Genomic DNA, 23237 nt, shown 5'->3' with positions numbered 1-23237 from the left:
GGGGTAGGAACAACATGTTTAGGGACTTTGGATCCCTTGGATTATGGACATTTCATGCTCAATGCTGTAAGGCACAAAAATGTCTACAACAGTTGCCCCCTAAAGCATGAGGCCGTTTATCGGGTGAAATGCTTTATCAGGAGGATCCGAAGTTCATCCAATGCTGGGAGGAGACTTGTAATAAGATACAATACAATACATTATTTTTCATACTGCTTTCATGATCTAGCTGAGGCGGGCATTCCCATGCTCAGCTTTATAAATTCATTTTTCTGTACATAGAACAGACAATCGTCTGATGGTAGACTGATAATTTTGATGAAATTATCATCCTTTGGGTAGGATGATTATCTGCTGCAATGATGTACATGTCAATGTCTTTATCTTTCCTGAATATATATCGCAGCCCGGATGGATGAAACTAGATCCGGGGTCTTCAAACTCGTTCGATCTTCACTCTAAGTACAAGTCGATCCATGTGAGAAATGTTCTGAAGTCGAACATGGAAAGACATCGCTTGATTACCGGTCAATGAGGTAAACCGTTAACAAGCGCGAGAGGAATCACCGATAATGATAATGACCCTCAAGGTACTGCAGTACAATTCACGTGGTGTGAATAAAGGACTTGGCGTTGAACACCACGCAAAATCTTTCGGTCGAAGGTCATTGATGTATACCTGTCGCCGGAAGTGAGAAACTTGCCATTGAGGCATGCAAGCTTCAAAGTACTGAAGGGGGTGTTCCTAGATCAACTTCTTGGATAATGAGCTGATGTCGACAAGAAGCGATCCGTCAAAGGAGGGCCTTAATGAATCCCACATCAGTGACACGGAACGGAGCAAATGATTTTGATGGAGGTGAAAACAATCTGATGACATATGATTCAGGGTGGCGGTCATGAAAGGATGAAGGATAATGTATGGCAGTGGATGGGACACGGTTGACTTCTCTGAACGACTTCTCTTGAACATATGGCGACACTTATGCGATGGATCGGTAGCATTACCCCAAATATGGATGGTATGGCGAGACCATGGTGATGTGACCGGTGAATGAAACAACCCAACCCGACTGTGGTACGGAGGAAAAGTGTCATGTTCAAGAGCGACTTGCTACCATCAAAGTTTTCTTGAGTTTCTCCCAATTTTTCCCCAGTCATTGCTGACCAGTACCTCTTTATTTTTGTCAAGCTTGAGGAGGATAACATATGCTTGTTCTATAACTTGCCCTTCGGGCAAGCTCATCGCTATGTTTTAACGAGCCTAGCGATAGTGAAACTCGTTCTCGTCTAAAGACAAGTTTGTCGCTATTTAATGCTTTTAACGAGTCTAACGACAAAGATAACTCGGTCCTTTTCATTTTTAGAGAGTCTGAAAAGGTACGTAAAGTCAACTCCGAAAGTCCTTTTTCGTCATCTAATCCCTTAAGTCCGAAAAAGTATAAAACAATACAGAAGGGATGAGTTTTCGATAGTTTTAACGAGCCGAATAAAACAAGCGCTCGATCTTTTTGTGCAATAATCCCTCAGGTCCAAAAAGATTAAAATCTAGAGGAGGGATAGCTCTTCCGGTCACTTTATCGAGCTGGAAGGCCAAAACTCGGCAATCTTTTCATATTTTACGAGTCAGATGAAAAGAGCTTAAAGAAGACTCGTCTTTTGAGGAACGAGTGATAAAACAGGTTAGCAGTTGATTCCAGGTACGGGTTGGAATTTTCCAATCACGGCAGTGTCACAAGGATGGCTAGTGAAATCACTCTTCGCAGCTGTTCCTCAAAATGGGTAAACAATCATATGGAGGTGAACGATCGGCCAATGGAAAAGTGGAGGTGACGGTGCAAACACGACCAAGGCTTTAATGGCTGATAATGTTACATTCACGGTGGTTATTTACCGGAAGATAGTTCATTTTTTAACGAGCTTAAACGCGGAAAAACACTGCTCAGTCTTATGTTTATTTTTTAACGAGAATGAACTATGTGCTAAAACTGCTCGGATCTTGCGTTTATTTTTTAACGAGCATGAACTGTGTGCTAAAACTGCTCGATTAATCCAGTCATATGATAAGAATGTCTCATTGAAGATGTTATTTTTTATGGAGCTTAGATCTTACAAAGCTTTGCTCCGGATCCTTCCGTTATGCAAGTTTGGAAACGACTAATCCTACGAGTTTAAAGGGTTAGACCTACAGGTTTAAAGAGAGGACCTAAAAATTTAAAAAATAAATAGCCGCCCCTTGCTTGCACTTTAAAAGGTTTGCATGCCCCCAGGTATAAAACAGAGTTTCAAGGTTACCTCTACTTCACTTCCGCCAAAACATTTGTTTTACCGAGAGAGGCCTACCTCTTTCAGGTTACCCAAAGATTGTTCTGTTAATCTTTCAAACAAAACACTTCTTCGGCGATGTCTACCGAGATAAACAAAGGTGAGCGACGATGCCCGCCAACTCACATAACTTTGACAAAAGAATCTTATTCTAGAACAACCCCTGTCTCAATCACAGACGGGGTACGGACTAGTCATATTCTCCCGCGGAAACCTATTCTATACCCAAAGTTTTCCTGCCGAAGCAGACCAGGACGCATACCCCCTGGGTTCCAGTCATATCCTTCCGAATTACTCGCGCTCATCGGGAGGACGGACCGTGGGTTGAGACATTTCTTGCGTGAAGAGACCATTTAGAGATGGTATATGACTATTTGCGATGCGTGATCCCGGAAATGAAAGCTGGTCCACGAGCTTGACCACTCTTCCTTCGTGTGGAAAACACATTACTCTAAAGAGTGAGGAGACAATAGCTCCCATGCAATATATATAGTCTCGTCCAAGGAGTAGGTTATAATCCAAGGGTCCTTGAACGACCATCACGTTCATTTGAACGGTCTTCCCTTTCAATGTTATAGGCACATTGGGGAGGATCCCTAAAGGTCGACTGGTTCCTTTATCAAAGCCTGTCAGATTTATCATTTCAGGCAAAAGCGCTGGCGAATCAAGCGCTTTCCAAGAAATAGAGGAAAGGATACTCACAGATGCCCCCTCATCAATGATGGTGCCAGCCATTACCATTCTGAATATTTGAACGATAATTCTGAATGGTATGCTTGCTAGCAACCGGGGTCTGCCTAGTTGGTTCCAATCGAAGGATACAACTAGGTTGCTTGGTGGTGGGACCGAATATACGGCCGGGTATGACTCTGACGAAGTTCCTTCCTGCGATAAAGGAATGGGAAAATTGCCCCCTTGTTCATTGGAGTCTGTGTTGATGAAGAGAATTTGGACGGTGTCGTCTTTATTCTCTTCTGTGATGGTATCATCCGAAGATAGAACCTTTGAAGGCAAAACCGGGTCAACTGCTACTTCAACCTTTTGACTTTCGTCAGGTATGGATTCAGACGGTTCATCCTCAATGATAGGCGCTTCGGCTGACCACCTGAGCAGGCCAGCCGAGTTCTCAACTGGTGAAGGACTTGGCAGGAGTTTTTGATATCCAGGAGGAAGTTGCGCTGGTAAAACCGGGCGATCTTCCAAAACTCTTTTAGCCTCGTCTAAGAAGGGACAATGGTGGATGGCATGGTCGCCTTCACACAGTTTGCAGGGAAATCTAGCTTTCCCTCTCTGTCCTGTGGCTTCACTTTCACTAGTTGACGGTGTGCTGTCAACATGGCTATCAGAGGTTGACGCCACCGAATTGTGCAAACGGGGAGACCAGTCCCTTAGTATCCGAGGGATGCAGGGACAATCTCTGTGGAAGTGGTCTCCCTTGCATATGACACATGGAGATTTAGGCCTAGTCAGTGCTGTGTGTGGATTTTTGTCAGACGACACTTGTTTGCCCCCAGTCGCTTTTGGCTCCTTCTTCTTCTTCTCTTTCTTCTTCTTTTCCTTCTTCTCCTTAGGAACTTGGTTTTTTGTTTTACCAGTTCCGTCAAGCGAAGAGGAAGGAGGAGAGGAAGAATTAGATGAAGTAGAAGGCTGGTGGGTAACTCTGATCTGGTCTAACTGTTGATTCGACTGTTCAGGAATAGTGGTGTTCTGAACGACATTGGTAGAGAAGAGCCAGATCGGCAAGCCAATTGTCAGTCCTGGAAGCGACAATGTGGTCATATGGGGCGCACCAACATCTCCCCAAGAGGAGAAGGGACTAGGATTTCCACCAAGGGGAATTCCTTGGCTGGTGTGCTCCATTTTCTCAACCTAAAGATCAACGCAGGAAAAAGGGGTGATTGTTCCGTTTAAAATAAATTTTAACGACGCTTTAGACACAACTTGCTTTTTCAATTTTAAAGAGTCGAGAAAAAGCTAAAGATGACTCTAGTCTCCTTCGATGTTTTAACGAGCCCGAAGTGACAAATGCTCGGATGGACTTTTTCCGTTATAGAGTCTGAAAAAGGCCAAAAGGAACTGCTCTGGAGTTCTAGGTAGAGGGTGTGCCAAACTTTTCGCAAAACCGCAGAATACTTTTTAAGGTACGGGCGGTCAATCTTCCTGAATGCTGTGTTCAGTGCATTGCGATCAGTAGGGCGGCCGACACGGCTTCCTAAGGATAAAGGTTTTATGCCTATAGGGGTCTCCCAATATATACTCGACGGTACGTGGGAGCACAATCCGTACTGGCGCTATCTTCCCTCAGGAGGAATCACCCACCATCAGCGAGATTGACAGTCACCAGGCTTTACGACGCCGGAACACGTCTCTAGCCTAGACCTCTATGTTGTGCGTTAAGTTACAAAGCATTGTTAAGTTCATTCAATTTATTTTAGGTTGATCTTTCTTAGAAGTTTGCCTTTTTGGATCACCACGAGATGTATGATACAATTCCTAAATGCAGTCTAAAGATGATAAGCAAGCTTTATCTCTTTTTCAACAATGAAAATCCTAGCTACAAAGGGAAAAGAAAGACACCATCTTTTCTCAAAGAGCAATCAGCACACTCTAAATGCACTTTTCCTAAATCAAACATGCAAACTATCAAGATGCAAATGCACAATGCAGGTGTTTGTTTTCTGCTCTCTTAATATTGATGCCTAAAAAGAAAGCTTTTTGTACAACTTTGAATTTGCTTTTAAATGACAAATACAAACAAGTTTACTTTTTCGAAATCAGAAAGGGTAGAAGAGATTACAACACTTAACGATTTTCGAAATGAATACTTGTTTTGACACTCAAAAGAGACAAACTCAAACCAAAAGCAAAAATGAATGTATAACCAACTGTAAACAGCCAATGAACTCTCTCCTAAGATCAAAATCAACAGATCTGAATCAAGGGCTACAGGATGACTATTTCACTCTTGCAAAGGAAAACTGCAAATGACGCCACAAACACATAAAAACACTCACAGTATTTTTGTACAAAAGGAGGCGGAATTTAAGCAGAGAAAAGGAGTTATCAGACAGGTACCTATGCTGGTTACAGGCTGTAGAAATCAGAGATCAAAACAAGGCAAAACAGAGCAGAGAACCCCAGCTGCACAAGGCCTAAACTGGATCAGCGCACCCCTAACACAGAGGTTTTGACATTCAGCGCAGGTAGCCTTCACGGGACCTGCGTTGAAATGCAGAACCTCTTCACAGAGTCTGCGCTGAAGGAGAAACGAGAGTTCCTCACTGGGTTCTGGGTCACAGTTTGCTATTTAATCTACAGTTTCAGGCCAAATCAAAGCAACAAGCAAGGTACAATCAAAGGGATGCTTTGAGGGAGGGCTAAGATCTATCACAAAGGATCATCAAATCATTTGTGAGTACATTGTAACTTCAGATCATAGACAAATCCAGTGATTGGATCAAAGCAGCAGCTGTCTACTTTGCATCTGAGAATAGCAGATGCAGTTCGATTGTTGCTGTTGAGTCTATGAAACAAACAATGATAGAGACAAAAATAAAATGACTAAACAGATCTCCCCAGTGGAGTCGCCAATTTGTTGTGGGGAAAAATGCCTATGCAGGACGATCCTATCCACCTAAGGTGTGACAGTGCCTTAGCAACAAACAGAAACAACTATTCTAGTATTCTTCCTTCATGAATTAAGAATGAAGAGAGATGGATGGACTAACCGGTGTCTTCCGTTTGTCCCTCGATCCGGTTTCTCTTCTCTTTGAGGGTTCCCAGCTACTTGCCTTCTCGCTCGCCCAGCTTCAACAGGTCCCTGCAAGATCACAAGAAGAGAACACTACACAAAGACATAGATTCATATTCATAACTAGTTCAGGATTAGAAATAAACTAAACATACTAATGCAATCATACATCAAAGATACATCAGTATATAGGAGAAACCAAGATAGCTTTATTGATGAATAACAAGGTTCAGGAAGAGATACAACCCAGAGGGCTCCAATCCAGCATCTCCTTCCCAGCAAATGAAATTCCTATCTTCACCTTCCTTCAAAGCATTAAGCACCCAATGATTCCAATCTCAAACCAACAGCAATTCTTTGCAATAACAAAATTCCAGCCTCCTAGATCTCATGGAGGAGAGATCCATATATAGATGTTTGGAGAGAGGATGAGTCAGCTTGGGATCTGACTAGTGTCCTCTCCCTCTGTCAGTTCTTGCTTCCACTTGGAGACTAAGAGCCTATTACTCATCACTAGTCGAATTCATTGAGGCAAGTGTCATTGGAGAAGATTCTGGAAGCTTTCAGGGTCTTTCCACCTCGTTGAATGAACTTGCCATTTGTCACTTCCCGCTCAGCGCACCCTGGTAGTGCTTCTACCTGCGTTGCAGTGCACCTAGCCAGTGTAATCTCTGCATTTCAGCGCAGACAGCTAGTGGAGCCTCTGAATTGATCCTGAATTTACTTGTTTTTGAGCAGTTTCTGGTGGAGAACTTCTGTGAACTGCTGTGGTTTGTTAACCTTGTTCCTCTAGGGGTAGGAACAACATGTTTAGGGACTTTGGATCCCTTGGATTATGGACATTTCATGCTCAATGCTGTAAGGCACAAAAATGTCTATAACAGCTGATTCCCTTGCTACTGCAACAAGTATGGTTAAGATTCCTACTCATTCAAATAAGAAGTATTCAATTCATGTTAAGCACCGTCCAGCTGTCCCTAAAAATCTAAGATATTGGCAGGTGTTTTTGGATGAAAAACAGATTACCAATTTTCTATAGATGGAGGATGAATTCCTGAATTCCCATATTGATGATGCATCTGATGAGAATGATCCAGAAATTGAGGCTACTGAAGTTGAAATGTTGCAGCTGAAAGACAATAACATTACTTGAGGTCTTGTACCTTTGGAAGAGTTATTTGATCGTGATGATTTCGCTAAAAAGCCCACCATGGTCCCCACAGAAAAAGGTGTTGAAGATGTAAACATTGGTACAATAGACAAGCCCAAGATGGTCAAATTGTCAAAGTCTTTATCTCTTGAGATCAAAAGTAAGTACATTGCTTTGATGACAGAATTTTTTGATGTATTTTCTTGGGACTATTCAGATTTAAAGGTGTATGATAAGAACATCATTCAGCACACTATACCAGTTAAACCTGATCAAAATCCATTCCGCTAGAAGCTGAGGAGGATTAATCCTAAGTTGTTGCCATCCATTGAGAAAGAGGTAAATAGGCTTTATAAATATGGTATTATAGTTCCTATTCATTTTTCTGAATGGATGTCAAATCTTGTGCCGGTGAGAAAGAAGACCAAGGAGATTCGCCTTTGTATCAATTTCATAAATTTGAACAAAGTGTCCTTAAAGGACAATTATCCCTTGTCGAAGATGGACCATATCCTACAGAGGGTAGTTGGGTCTTCCAGGATGTCATTTCTTGATGGATACTCAAGCTACAATCAGATTTTTGTGCACAAGGATGATCAGTTGAAAACAGCCTTCACAACACCCCGGGGTACATTTATGTACGACAAAATTCCATTTGGATTAAAGAATGTAGGAGCAACGTTTTAGCGGGCTATGGACATCACTTTCGCCAATGAAAAGGATGTTTTTCTAGTTATTTATTTAGATGATCTCACAATTTTTTCTAAATATAATGAGGAACACTTACATCATCTAAGAATTGTCTTTTAGAGATGTAGAAAATTTGGCATTTCACTGAATCCTAAAAAGAGCCTTTTCTCCATGGAGGAAGGTAAGTTGCTCGGGCACATCATATCCAAGGATGGCATATGGATTGACCCTACAAGAGTTGAAGCCATTCAACAGTTAGATTTTCTGAGGAACAAAAAATAGATTCAGTCATTTAATGGGAAAATTAACTTTTTAAGGAGATTCATCCCCAACCTCGTTGAACATTTGAGAGAGATGACAGACATGCTGAAAAAGGAAAACAAGGTAAGATGGTCTGAATATGCCAAGAAGTCTTTCAATGCAGTCAAATTTTCATTATCTACTACTCCTACTTTAATCAGTCTCGATTATACTTCAGATTTTATTATATTTTCATTCACCTCTGAGCATACTTTAGTATTTGTCCTAATGCAAAAGAGGGATCAGAAAAATGAATAGCCCATAGCATTTTTCAGTCGGACAATAAGGGATGCAGCACTGAAATATAATATTATTGAGAAGAAGTCTTTGGCTTTAGTGAAAGCACTTAAATATTTCTGGGTATACATTCTGCATTCCCACATTATAGCTTATGTTCCAACAACAACAGTAAAAGAAGTCCTTATGCAGAATAATTCGGAGGGTCGGAGGGGAAAATGGATAGCGGAATTGTTAGACTACGATCTTGAAATAAATCCAACAAATCTCATTAAGGGACAAGGTTTTTCCAAGCTTATGGCCGAATCTAATTTGCATGCATTAGATATCAACTTGATTACTGCTCTCTCTGAAGAAGAAGTAGAAGATTCAAAGGTACAAGTGTCAAACATGTTCACTTCATCTCCATGGTACTTTGACATCGTTTATGTATTGTAGCATCTAAACCCTCCGCCGGAAGTGCCCAAAGGTAAAATTATATCCTTAAAGTTGAAATCTTCAAAGTAGTGCATTCTTGATGGTGTTTTGTTTTGGAAATATCTGGGTGGTGTATTGCTGAACTATCTTGTTGAAAATGAAGCAAAGGATGTGATGAATGATTTCCACAAAGGAGATTGTGGTAGCCCCCTCTTTTTGAAAACTATAACCAACAAAATTTTGAGGGTTGGGTTTTATTGGCCTACTCTTTTTTCTGATGTGTACAAAACAACAATGAGCTGCCATGAGTGCCATATTTTTCAAGGGAAAAGAAAATTGTTTCCATTGCCTTTGCAACCAGTTTGAGTCTCACCTCCTTTCCAGCAGTGGGGTTTTGATTTTGTTGGGGAAATACATCCTTCATCGTTTGCACAACACAAGTGGATCCTGACAGCCACGGACTACATTACGAAATGGATTGAAGCAATCCCAACCAGGCAAGCTACTTATTCTGTTTTCATTCAGTTTATTAAAACTAATATCTTGTTTATATTTGGCTGCCCGCAGAAAATAATTACCGACAACACTGCTACTTTTAAGTCCAAGAAGATGGTGGATGGGGCATTCTACCACTTATTACCCTCAAGGGAATGGGTTGGACGAATCCTCAAATAAATCTCTGATCAACATCATCAAGTAATTTTTGGAGGTTAATAAAAAGAACAGACACAAAAAGCTCATTAATGCTTTATGGGCAGATAAAGTTAATACTAAGAAATCCATAGGCATGTCTCATTTTCAGTTGGTGTATGGGGTTGATACTATTTTTCCCTCATACCTTGTTGTCCCGATCATGAAAATTTTGTAGGAAGTGGGCAGCTGTGCAGTGAAGGATAAGTCAAATGATCCATTACAACAAACTAGGGAAGAAATATTTCAAAATACTTCCAAGATTTAGGAAAGGATTAAAAATATTTATGACCACAAGACTAAAGAATATAACTTCAACATGGGTAATGTGGTTCTTTGTTGGGATGCACAAAATGAAGAAAAGGGTAAACACGACAAGTTTGAAAACCTATGGAAGGGACCATATAGAATCTCAACCTTCAGGGGGAAGAATGATTATCTATTGGAAGAAATGAATGGGCAAAGTTATTCAAGAGGAGCGATCAATGGTAGGCTTCTCAAGCACTACCATACCTGAAGAAATTTCTGGAAATTTTCATTATCATTGTATATACCAGTTTACATTTCATGTCAGAGTGTACAATGGCTATCTTAGGAGTTTGAAGCCCGAGGAGAAGGCCATAAGGATTCTTTGATCAGTTGTTGTTTTTAAGATTCAGTTTGTTTTGTTTATTGTTTAAGTCAATCAATCAGTCAATTTTCAGTTTAAAGTTAGTCTTTGCATTTTGACTCCATGCCCAATGAATAAGGCTACTTGGTCTACGGTGTTCTTGACACCTCCTAAGGAGCTGCCATCCCCAATGGAGCCAATGTTAGTGTCATTCAGTTCAGCCTGTCACCAGTGATCAAATATGCTCTTACAAGGTGTTGTTAGGGTGTCAAGTCAATTTTTTGTCATTTCAGTGAGTCTTCAAATAAAAATTTGGTCACTGGCTAGTGTGTCTAGGGCTATTTCCATTCTCTCAAGAATTTCATATGCTGGTCACTTTCATCACTCGGTTGAGTCTACCATCATTAAAACATCATTAACATCACTTCAGTCACATCATCATGGTATCCATTCAGCTCAGTGTCACCATTAAGTCATTAAGCTCACAAAATCAGTGATTTCATGTATAAATCTGACAAATGAGGAGTGGAAATAGGTAAATTTGTTCAATAACACTTGATTTCAAATGAAATTTATTTTTTTTATATGTAATAATGTTCCTAAGGTTCTAAAGTTACAAGAATAGGTCCTAATGCTACAAAACTAAAAAAAGAAAGTAAATTGGTGAGGTGGGCCATCCTACCTCATTAATCACTTAGACACCAAAAGCAAATTATAAAATAACATGGAGGAGCTCATTCACACTCATTTGCACTTTTCTACCATCCTAGCATCGAGCTCCCCCCTCTCCTTTGCAAAAAATTGTGATTCCATAGCCCTCACTAGTAAAAATTGGCCCTCGTTGTGCACAGAGAGCCCATGCTACACACATCGACAACACATTGCACACAGGAGGCCTTCACTGCACATGGGGCATAGTTGTCCAAAATTGGTGCTTGACCACCAAAATCCATTTTTCAAAGCTCCTCTTTAGTCATTTCATCCTCCAGGCTATATAACAAGTAAGTTTAATATTTTTCATGCCCTTGTTTGCCTCATATGTTAAGAAATTGATAAAATACTTCTTCTCCTATGGTTTACATGATTTTCATGGTTTTGATATTCAAATGATGAATTGCATCCCTAAACCCTAGATTCCTTGTCCCTACACCTCTATTTGTAGCTAATACACCATATCCATCCATCACAAAGCCTTTTCCCGTCATTTTCTATCATTTTCGTCTAAGCCCTAGTCTACCCTATCTCTTTCTAGGGTAGGCCTGTGTTTTGGTAGTTGCCACCCCCTCTCCTCACTCATTTCCCAAAATTCCTTCTTCCCCTACTCACTGAAATCATCCCCTACCCCCCTAAATTTCCTTAAAAATTTAGGCAACTCCTAAGTCCATAATACCACCTCATTCCCTCATAGCAGCAAATTTCATTGTTTTTGTTTGTCTTTCACCTAGGGTTTGAAGTATGGAGCCTGATTCATCACCATAAGAGAAGAGGAAGTATAAAAAGGGGGGTAAGATATTGATTTTTGAGCCCTCTAATTGTAATGAAATCACCTCTTCCCCATTTGTCATGAAATGCTTTGAAGATGTCAATTGTTTAGGGTTTTGTCAAAGAGTGCAGGAAGTAGGTTACCATGAGCATCTCACATGTATATTTACCCTCACCTTGAAGGAAGACAAGATCACCATTGCAGGGAATGATTTCATTTTTTTAGTGGATGTCATCTCTCAAGCTATAGGCATACCAAACCATGGTGAAAACGGGTCCAAAGGCATGAACCTAGACCAAGAAGAGTACAAACCCTATTTGAAATCACAATACAAAGGAGCTCACTCACATGTTTTCCCATTTAGATACTTGTTGGAGGGATATGCACCATTGATGCAGGCTTTCATGAACTTCTTCACATGTCAGGTTAGATTTTCTAGGCTATATCAATACCACATAAGGCTACTCATGCACTTTACAACTGCCAAGTCTCTCAATTTGTGAAACTACTTGTATAGGAATCTAACCAAAATGTTTGAAAGGGTGCAATTGAAAGGAATAGAGCATTATCACATTATCTTTCTCCATAGCCTGATAAAAGTTATAGTACCGCATCAGTTGGCGGAGAGGAACATAACATGGGATACCTTCATTGAGGTAGCCTTGAAAATGCATATAACCACTTCATCAAGCCAACACCAAACCATTTCAGCACAACCCATGGAAGTGGGGTCATCAAGCACACATGATGAGGTTTCCAAGGCACCTAGTCTTGAGGTGACCAATACATATCAGAGAGGCAGAAGGCTTGTGTTTTCTCCTCAAATTCAGGAAGGGACAAGCCTACTACATCAGCAGAATAGGGATCACCTTCACATCATGAGGCTTCTTTGCATGATGAGGAGCACATTGAGAATGACTTTGAACTAGTTGACTTTGAGGCACAAGATGAGCATAAAACCTTGAAACAAGTCATCAAAGAGAATGATTCTCAGATCATGGAGCTCAAGGAAAATTTGGTAAGGGCCAAATTCATCATTTCATTCCTTGAGAAAGAAAAAAATCAACTTAAGGCAAAACTAGATGAAACCCTAATCAACCAAGAGGAGAAGGGTAAGTTAGGTTTTCTTGCTGATGCATCCATGATTGCATAACATACCTCATCAGGCATCTCTAGACAAATTTTGGGAGGATTTGGAGAAAATTTTGTGTATTAGTGCAGACTGGTGCGGACTTGCAATTTTGGCAATTTCTGTCTAGGAGTGTAGTGAGCTCACGCTGCACTTCTTCCTTAGGGCTCCAAATGATCGAAACTCAACATAAATATTATGACCCCCTCTCAAAACCCATTTTCCCACTTTCTTGGTCCAAGGCTCATTTTTTGATAAATTTGCAAAAAAGAAGCCAAAAATCACCTTTCTCCCTCTTTTTCCATTTTGATGCACACCTGGATACACCTTGGGAGAATGGCCATATCTCAACCATCAATGGGTCATTTTGAGTACTATAATAATCTAAATACATCTACACTCTCCTTGATTTCCAAAACATGATTCAAATCTGGATTTTGACTTCAACAAGGCACTCAAAAATGGCCTCCAACAGCGTGCTGTGCACCTAGAAATTTCTAAGATTTTTGTAAAATTTTCACTATGTAATTTTTTGTAATTCCTAGTTTGACATTGGTAAAAGTCAAAAGGGTGATGTAAATGATGTAATTGAGTAATATTATTGTAAATATGATGTAATAGTGGGTGGTTAGTCTTTGTAAGTTGTTTTGATGTAAATTTGGCCTCATTTATGAGAGAGGTTGGAGTCAAAGTTAATTGTAGAAGTTGTTTTTAACTTCCATAGACATTAGGGTTTGGTTAGAACACCTCATGGAATAGTTCCTAGAGTCATGGATTCGACCCCTGAGAGTGGGGAGATGTTGTTTTGGTCTTTATGTATCAGTTTCTCAGTCATAGAACAGGTTGGACATCAGAGGAGAGAACTATTGTAGCTTGTACTTGGACATTTTCTAGAAATCAAAGGATATAGTTTGCAACTATTATCTAGGAATTCATGTGCAATAAGTTTGTGATGTTGTTTTTTCTCTGTTAGAGCTTTACATGAAAGATATTCATCTTCTATTTCCATTCATCAATTCTTCAATGGTATTCCTTACAGTTTATAAACATAATTCTTTGCATTAAGCTTTGTTTTGATGGAAAAATCATCATGTGTATTTTCTTTCCTGCTTAATGAAGTCACATTTCATGCTCATTAAGACCTTTAGCTTCTTATGAACACTACACTACACCGACAAACCCTAAGATCCATCACAAAAGTATTGCTACCTTGCTCCTTTATATCTTTGCTATTGTAACCCTTTGATCCTGTTAACCTAGCTACATGGTTTTTCTCCCTTATCTAGCATCAAAAACCCTAAATTTTCCAAACCTAACTGAGCCTAGCTATCTAGCTTAAAATCCTTTACATTCCAGTTATCTCTTGGCTGTGATTTCATAGAGAGAGCTCTCTCTGATTTGGTAGGGCTAGCTACCAAACTAAAAGATTGGTCTGTGGTTACCTCTGTCGATCTCCTTGTCAGCCTGGGGCATTGTGGAGGATAACACCTGCCATGATAAAATGAAACTAGTATTTAAAACAATAGTATTAGAAATATCAATTTATTGAATCAATTTCTCTGGCTCTGGTCTCCAACAATCCTCTACAATCTTTGAACTTCTATTGTTACAACAAGAGTCGCAATAGTGGAAGCTATGTTCTCCATACATAATTCAAAATGCAAAAGAAAAAATCCTCAATAATCCCTAGATCTGAGATTTTCTCTCATCTCACCTACAACTCTAAATCCCTATTACAATAGTGCTTTTAAGAATTCAGAATTGTAGAGAAGAGAAACCCCTAATACATTCTACAATCTGCTATTTATAATATTTACAAAAAGAATTCTCAACAAGAAAGTTTGATGAAGAATAAATTTGTTCCATCAATTTCCATTAACCCAAAATTTCATTCTTCTATTGCTGGAGCATTCTCATTGATTGATATTTTCTTCTCCTCATCTCTTCAACTAATTTCCCGCAAAAACAAATCAAAACTAAATTGAAATGCAAAAATAAAATCAAAATACCAAATCTGGAATTAAAACATATACAATTAAAACTTAATTAAATAATTAATGAAAAGGAATCATAGATTTTTATTGATGTCTATAATGATCTAATTGGTGAAGGGGAACATAAACGAATGGATCTGAACTCAGAAGAAGCTATGGGCAAATGATAATGCAAAAAATTAAACCCGAAAATTATTTTTATTAAAAAATTCGGAGCTTGATATTTTTCTGGATTTTAGACCCATGAAATGATCAAATCCGGAAATGAAACTACTTTAGAAATATTTTCCATAATTTTATCTTTCCAATGAGTTGTCCTAGGCATCATTTAGCGAAGTAAAACTCCATTTATGAGCTTCCAAAGTTAATGAGTCAAAACTTCCATAATCGCATGATTGAAAGTTTTAAAACAAGTGACAAATGAAATTACGATATGTGATATCGCAATTTTGCAATCGCAAAATTTTATCGCAATTTTTTTTGTAAGGAAGAGAAGGGAGGTAAAGTGGGGCCCATGTGAATTAACAATCCTAAAAGTTGGACTATAGCCACTTTGCAATTTTGGGGTTTTGGGTTTGGCAAATTGTTTTAAAATAACAAACTGGAGTAAATTACCAAGATCTCAGAACATGTTTTCATCCATTGTACAATTGATCTAGGTGGATATTGGTGGCCACCTGCCAAGTCCACCTAGACCCCCACCATTGTTTCTCTCAGAATTTTCAGTTTCTTTAATTGTAGCACAACTTACTATTTTTAGCAGTTTTTTGGGTCCTGATCTTCCGGAGCCGTTTTGAGGCGCTAAACGACATTTTTTGGGAAATCTGGGGGCAACGTGGGTCCATGGACCGATGTTTCCCTTCCCAAAGTGGTATTTCTTGGATAGAACTTTCTAATGAGCTATTGTACGCTCAAACAGAGATCGTATGCCAAAGTTACGACCCCGGGAAGTTGATGTACCAATTTACCCAAACAGGGCCCACAGTTTGGTGTTTCATCTTCTAGGGTTAGGTTTTGGAATGTTAAGGGTTTTCCATTATTTCTCAACAATAAATAGGCCTTCAAGCCTCATTTTAACACATTTCATAAGCATGTAGCCACCACATCTCTTCTCAGAGATAAGCTACTATCGCCCTAGCTGGTGTATTTCCATTACTGTTTGTAAGCATATTTCAGTATTTTACATTAATGAAATGAAGTATTATTTCTGCTGCATATCTGTATTTATGGTTATCTCTGTAATTTGTTGCGTTCCTGTTTAAGTCCAGATCAATGGTATCAGAGTAGTATGCTTTTCTCTGTTTTTCTTTGCATGTCCCCAACGAGGTCGGGATATAAGGAGTTAGGGCTTGAACTGGTCGAACCTTTGCAAGACCAGCCTCGCAAATCCCGACGGCCTCCCATGGCGGATGAGAAGAAAGACGAGGGGGTAGGAGATCCTATCAAAATCTTGCTCGAAGAAGCCCTCGAGCGACAACGGAACGTGATGATGGATATCTTTTCCCAGATCCTTCATTAGCTACCCAAAAGCAATGCATCGGCTTCTAGCAGTTACTCTGGAAATGCCACGCCCTTTAAGGTACAAGTTAATTTTTAAATACCCATATTCGAGGGTCAGATAGACGTAGATGCTGTAGATAAATGGTTAAATCTGCTAGAGGGTTATTTTTTTGTTCATGAATTTTTGAGTTGGGAAAAGATTGTTTTTGCTCTTCTCAAAGCAGCCCCCCACGTCAAGGACTGGTGGGAAACCTACTACAAGCAGAAGGATGAAAATACCGGCTCACTATTTTCAGCCACGCCCACCTGGAATTCATTCCAGGATGCCATCAAGGAGCAGTATTACCCTGTCGGAAGCTATGAGGATGAATACATAAAGTGGACCATGCTACGTCAGGGAAGGGACCAAGACGTGCCGGAGTTCACCAATCTTTTCCATACCCTTCACACAAAGTTGGGTATTAAGGATTTGGAGCAGCATTTGATACTCAAATACCACGGCTGCCTGCACAAGTACATCCAGGAAGAAATAGAATTCCTGAACATCTCCTGACTCGGCACAACATACCGATATGTCATTAAGGTTGAGCAGAAGTTTAAACAAAAGAAGCGAGACTTTGGATCTGCGAATTTGAAGCAAGGGAAAGGTGCCCCTAAACCACAGAACAAAGGACAAAGCCAATGCGGGGTAGCCCAAGACAACCCGCCAAAGCTGCAAGCAAAGAACAGCGCCGCGAAGCCGAAAAAGGACACTGGAAAATGGTGTGAGTTCCATAAGAGCTCCACTCACAACACAAGTGAGTGTCAGGCCAAGCAGTCACTAGTGGTTGAGTTAAAGGTTTCAGAATTTGATGCATGTTTCGACTCTGAGTCAGAACCCAAAAAGGGGAATGACAAAGGGAAGCAGATCATTGATGCGGAACCTAATGCCACTATTGCTACCACCAAGATCCATAAAAATGAACCCGAAGATCCAGAGGAGGAGGAGTGTCTCTTCCACTCCCAGATGTGGGTAAAGGGCTCCCCGCTATAGTTCATTGTCGATAGCGGGAGCCAAAATAACCTCATTTCGACAGAGGTTGTGAAGCGGTTGGGCTTACCGACCACATCACATTCACAACTGTACACCATCGGGTGGCTTCACCAAGGACGAGATCTTCACGTGAGCCAGCAGTGCCGCCTTCCATACAACATCAAGCCCTTCATGGATGAGGTATTGTGTGACATTGCTCCCCTTGAAGTTTGTGATGTATTATTAGGAAAATCATACTTGTGGAAGAGACATGCTGTGTATGAATCAAGGCCCCGTGCTGTTATTATGACATTGGGAAATAAGTTGTACAGGATACCAGAGGTAGTACCGCCTACTGCCAACCCTTTGATTACTGCAAAACAATGCAGTAAGCTCATTTCCAAAACCGGGAAATTTGTTTTCCTGATGATACACCCTCAAGGAAAGAAGAAGACGGTGGCCACGGCCTCCAGACAGGGTCCCTCCGCACGACAACTACAGATGGACAAGGTCGTGGAGGAGTACGAGGACATCTTCACCTCCCCCGCAAGGGTTCCTCTACACTGTCAGGTCAAGCACTCCATCGATCTGACCCCAGGTGCGCCGCTACCCAATGGACCAATTTATCGGTGCTCCATTCTGGAGAATGATGAAATCAAGAGGCAGATTCAGGAGCTCCTGCAGAAAGGTCACATCTGTCCGAGTTCATCGCCTTGTGGGAGCCCGATCGTGTTGGTACAGAAGAAGGATGGGACTTGGAGACTCTGTATTAACTATCGGGCGCTGAACAATATCACTGTCCATAATAGGTACCCGATCTCGCGGATTGATGACCTCCTGGACCAACTAAAGGGGGCGAAATATTTTAGCAAGATCGATCTAAAGTCAGGATATCACCAGGTACCAATCGAACCCTCTGATGTGTGGAAGACTGCCTTCAAAGCTAAGGAGGGCCTTTTTGAATGGTTGGTTATGCCTTTCGGATTGACGAATGCTCCTACAACCTTCATGAGGCTAATGGATGACATCTTGTGGCCATTCACCATCTCATTTGTAATGGTATACTTGGATGACATTCTGATCTTCAGCCAGAGTTGGGAAGAGCACCTCCACCACATCTGACAGGTTCTCCAAACACTGCGGCAACACAAGCTTTGGAGAAATGCACTTTTGGCATTACCCAGGTTCAGTATCTGAGATACATTATTGATGAACAGGGGGTGCATGTGGATCTAGCCAAGATCCAATTCATTCGGGATTGGCCATCTCCAACCACTCTGACAAAGCTCTGCAGCTTTCTGGTCTTGCCAACTTCTACCACAGGTTCGTGTTGGGGTTTTCTCATATCACTTGGTCCTTGAGTCAAGTTACCAAGGGAGGAGCAAAAGAAAAATTCTTTTGGTCCGAATCTCAACAGAAGGCATTCATAGAGTTGAAATATCGCCTCTACACGACACCAATGCTCGCGTTACCAGATTTACAGCAACCATTTGAGGTCGAGATAGATGCCTCTGACTATGTTATTGGGGCAGTCCTTACTCAACACGGGCATCCAGTGGCATATCACAGTGAAACACTTTCAGACATAGTACGGAAGTATCCCACTTATGATAAAGAGATGTATTCCATTGTGCAGGCCTGCCGACAATGGAAGCATTACATTTTGGAGAAGGAAACGATCATCCACACAGACCACCGACCCCTGCAGTTCATACAGACCCAAGGGAAATTGCAGAATGATCACCATCAGAAGTGGTCTACATACCTACAACAGTTCCATTTGAATATCAAGTATAAGAAAGGCAGCACCAATAATGTTGCAGATTGCCTCAGTCGACCACTGATCATGGCGTTAACCACCGTGCTCAACTCTTGTGGGCACGAGACTTCTAATTGGCCACTTCTCTATAAAAGCGACGCAGAATTTGGCCACACGTACCAGACACCCTTGGAGGGTCGGCATGTTCCAGATTTTCACCTCCAGGATGCCCTGTTATGCCACCTGGGTCACCTTTGTGTTCCTTCACGCGAGCGTGCCAAGATGATTTGGGAAGCACACTACAGTCGGGCTGCTGGGCATTTCGGGGTCGAGAAAATGGTGGCAGTACTACAAAAGTATTTCTATTAGCCGAATCTTCGACAGGATGTTGGGAAGCACATCAGATCATGTACTACCTGTGCCATTGCCAAACCGACCATCAAGAAGAAAGGCCTCTATGCCCTGCTGCCTACCCCTAGTCGACCTTGGGAATCCATATCCATGGATTACATGTCAGGCCTTCCTTCCACTAAGCATGGAAATGACTGTGTTTTTGTGGTCGTTGACAGGTTCTCGAAGATGGCCATTATGGCAGACTGCAAGAAGAATATCACAGTAGAAGCCACTGCTAAACTCTTCTTTGAATGAGTGTGGGTGCACTTTGGGATCCCATAGTCTATCATCTCAGATCGCGACAGTCGGTTCCTCAGTACATTTTGGTCTAGTCTCTGGTCAATGCTAGACACCAAACTCACTAAGTCCACAGCCTTCCATCCACAAACTGATGGCGAGATAAAGGTTGTCAATAGGATGATTGTGCACATTCTGCGCATGTACAACTCAAAGCATCCACACACATGGGACGAGAGCCTCCCTTATGTTCAACACAGCTACAACCGAGCTCTTCACAGCTCGACTGGCCATAACCCTTTTCAGGTGGGCTTAGTATTCCAGCCACTATGCCCCATTGATGTGGCCATGCCACTTGCAGGTACTCACACAGATTCGGCTCATGTCCAGTCCGAAATAGACAAGGCAACCAGCTTCATTAAGCACATCCAACATATTCACCAGCAGGTCCATGACATTCTGGAGAAATCTAATGCCAAGTACAAGTAGCGACATGATCAACATCGGGTGCCACACAAGTTTCAAGTCGGTGATAAAGTCTGGTTGCATTTGCAAAAGGAACACCTTACTGGAGCCTATCAGAAATTGAGACCACTCCGATATGGTCCTTACACCATTACTAAGGCTATGGGAGACAATGCATTTGAGCTCAGCATTCTCCCATTCCTTGGCCTGCACCCAGTGTTCAATGTGGACCACCTTCGGCCATACTTTCCACCATTGCTAGACACATCCGACATTGCAGAACAGCTCACACCCACAAAATTAAATCCAAATTGCATGGAACAAGATGCAACTGATCAGATCATGGACACACAGATCAAGAACACTCGCCAACAGAATATCCAACTGTATCGAGTTGTCAAAGCAGGCCAACTTCTTCACCAGGGCAAGTGGCTCACCAGGGACCAAGTTCAGCAAAAGTTTCCTCATCTCATGGAGGAACTCAACGTAATGGGGACCATTGCTTCCTAAGGAGGGAGAAATGATCCACGTGGATATTGGTGGCAACCTACCAAGTCCACCTAGACCCCCACCATTATTTCTCTCAACATTTTTAGTTTCCTTAATTGTAGCACAACTTACTATTTTTAGCAGTTTTTCGGGTCTTGAACTTCCAGAGCTGTTTTGAGGCCCTAAACGACTTTTTTTTTGGAAATCTCGGGGCAACATGGGTCCATGAATTGATTTTTCCCTTCCTAAAGTGGTAGTTCTCGAATAGATCTTTCTAACGAGCTATTGTACGCATCAAACGGAGATCGTATGCCAAAGTTACGGCCCTGGGAAGTTGATGTACCAATTTACCCAAACGGGGCCCACAGTTTGTAGGACCTTTAGTGAAAAAATAAAAAAAAAAATTAGTAAAAGCTAATATTTACAATGAATCACTATTGAACTCAATTAGTTACAAAAATCAAAATATTACACATTTATTTACATTTTTTAGTTTAAGCGAGAAAATGATCAAACTTCAAAGGAGTGCCATTTACAAACTGGTTGACCAAATGAGGCGAAACAAGTATCGATGGAAAGCTTGTGAAAATTCAGATTAAATGAAACAATAAAAACGGAAATTTGACGAAAGTAAAAAAAGGGCAAAGTTTTTTAGAATAATTAACTTAATGAAAATCATAAAAGGTTTTCTAAAATTTAATAGAAAGGGTCCCCATTATTTCAAATAATGGGGGGGGGGGTGTTTGGTTTTCCCTACAACAATGGTGACACACTGGGAAGAACCAATTATCTCTAGTTAAAGATAATGAAATTTAATTTATCTAAAGGTTAAAAATATTCGAAATCACGAAATCTTCTAACAGTAAAATATTTCCATAGGTTCCACATAAATAGATTAAGCAATATGAGTTTATAAAGATAAGTACTCAAAGAAGATTTGAATAAAAGTCAGGAATCCAAATTTGGGAAAAAATATTTTAAAAATACCTCATATGAAAAATAGAAGAAGGTAGAGATAGGGGTTTTTTAATAAATCATATATCCATTTTATGATTGTTTCTGACATCACTTCGTTGCCAGCGAGCCCTAACAGTACCATGACGAAGTTTTCTTTTATGCCATACAAGTCTAGTCCCGCTGCCAGCGAGCATCCATAGCCTCGATGGGTTTACTTGTATTTCCCATGCTTCATCTTTTAATCACCCTTTTGATAAGCGCATTTGCAAGGTTTTAGTTTATGATGTATTTGAGTGAAAGAGGTGGGATGGTAGTTTATGTTTAATGGACATAATACTTTCATAATGTTCATTGTTTACTCCAAATTGTTTCCCTAGAAATATCAATGAGAGGCTTTTATGTGTAGGGGGGGAAGGATTCATTGTGTTAAATTCAAATCAACCTTTTCCTTGAAAAAATAAACTCAATCACTTAGAAAGGATGTGTGCTCCCCCATGAAAAAGATTTAAAGCAAGATGGTTTTATGGTTCCATAAAAATATGCCTTTAATGATAAATGAAATTCACTGAAATAGATAGAGTTAAGAGATTTCCCATGTATGCTAATCGTTGTCGGGCGAGGAAAAAGACCTTTCACATAAATCATGGAAGAGTCACCAAAATCAAATCAAAACTAAAAGCAAAAGGAAAATAATTCTTAAACTAAAGTAAGAAAAGAAATCAACAAACAAAAATAAAATTGAAGAAAGCAAAAAATGAAAGAAAAATCAAAATTTAAAAGATAAACTCCAACAAGACTACTTATACAAATGTCTCAATCAAAAGAGATAAAATAAAATAAGCATATGTACGTTCCTTCCATTGTTCAGGTTTAATTTATATTGTAAAGTTATAAGAAATGAGGCTCTCAAAATGGAGAGGGTGAATAGCAGTGATGAAAGATAATATGCTAAATGAGAAGTCTCTATCTGTTGCAAACTTTCTTATTTCGAAGAAAAACCTGCAAAAAAACATCTTAACCATTTTCTGACAAAAGTAATGCTTAAAGGAACAATTAAAGGTTCAGAAACTCCCCAATTTAGCTGATTTGATGAGGATCATTACTGCTTCTCTCAATAATCTCAAAGAAAACTGAACAAAAGAGAATGAACTTCAAAATTGATCTAGTAGAGGTGTGAAAGGTTCATGAAGACTTGAAAAAGACAGAGTTTAAGATCAACAAAAACTAAAAATGAAACTAAAAACAAAAGTAAAGTAATGAAAATAAATGAAGTGGGCACATGAAACTTACCATTGGAGAATTGCATTTAATATTACCTGAGAGGTATCATTTTCTTCCAACAAAAGATAACTTCTTCCTTTAATTAAAATTAAAAGCATGAAGAAATTTTATTGACCCAAAATCATTATTTATTAAATCTAATCTAAAGCGAGCAGTAAACTAGAAAGCAATGTTTCACGTTCAAGGAATAAAAAATAAACCAAATCCATCAGAAATAAGAATGAAGATATGCTTCTTAATGAATCACAACGATAAATGTTATCTTAATATTACAAGTTTCATATCGACTCCATGATTTTCATAAATTGTTCAGAATCAAGACCAAATCCAAGACAATGTAAAACATAAGTATAGATGGAGAGGTCTTG

Source organism: Pinus tabuliformis, chromosome 4_1 (genome assembly GCF_031772625.1).
Source record: "Pinus tabuliformis cultivar Carrire ecotype Pingquan chromosome 4_1, CPIR1, whole genome shotgun sequence".
NCBI classification, from domain to species: domain Eukaryota; kingdom Viridiplantae; phylum Streptophyta; class Pinopsida; order Pinales; family Pinaceae; genus Pinus; species Pinus tabuliformis.
The sequence above is the reverse complement of the archived record's forward strand: the minus strand, read 5'-3'. Positions refer to the sequence as shown.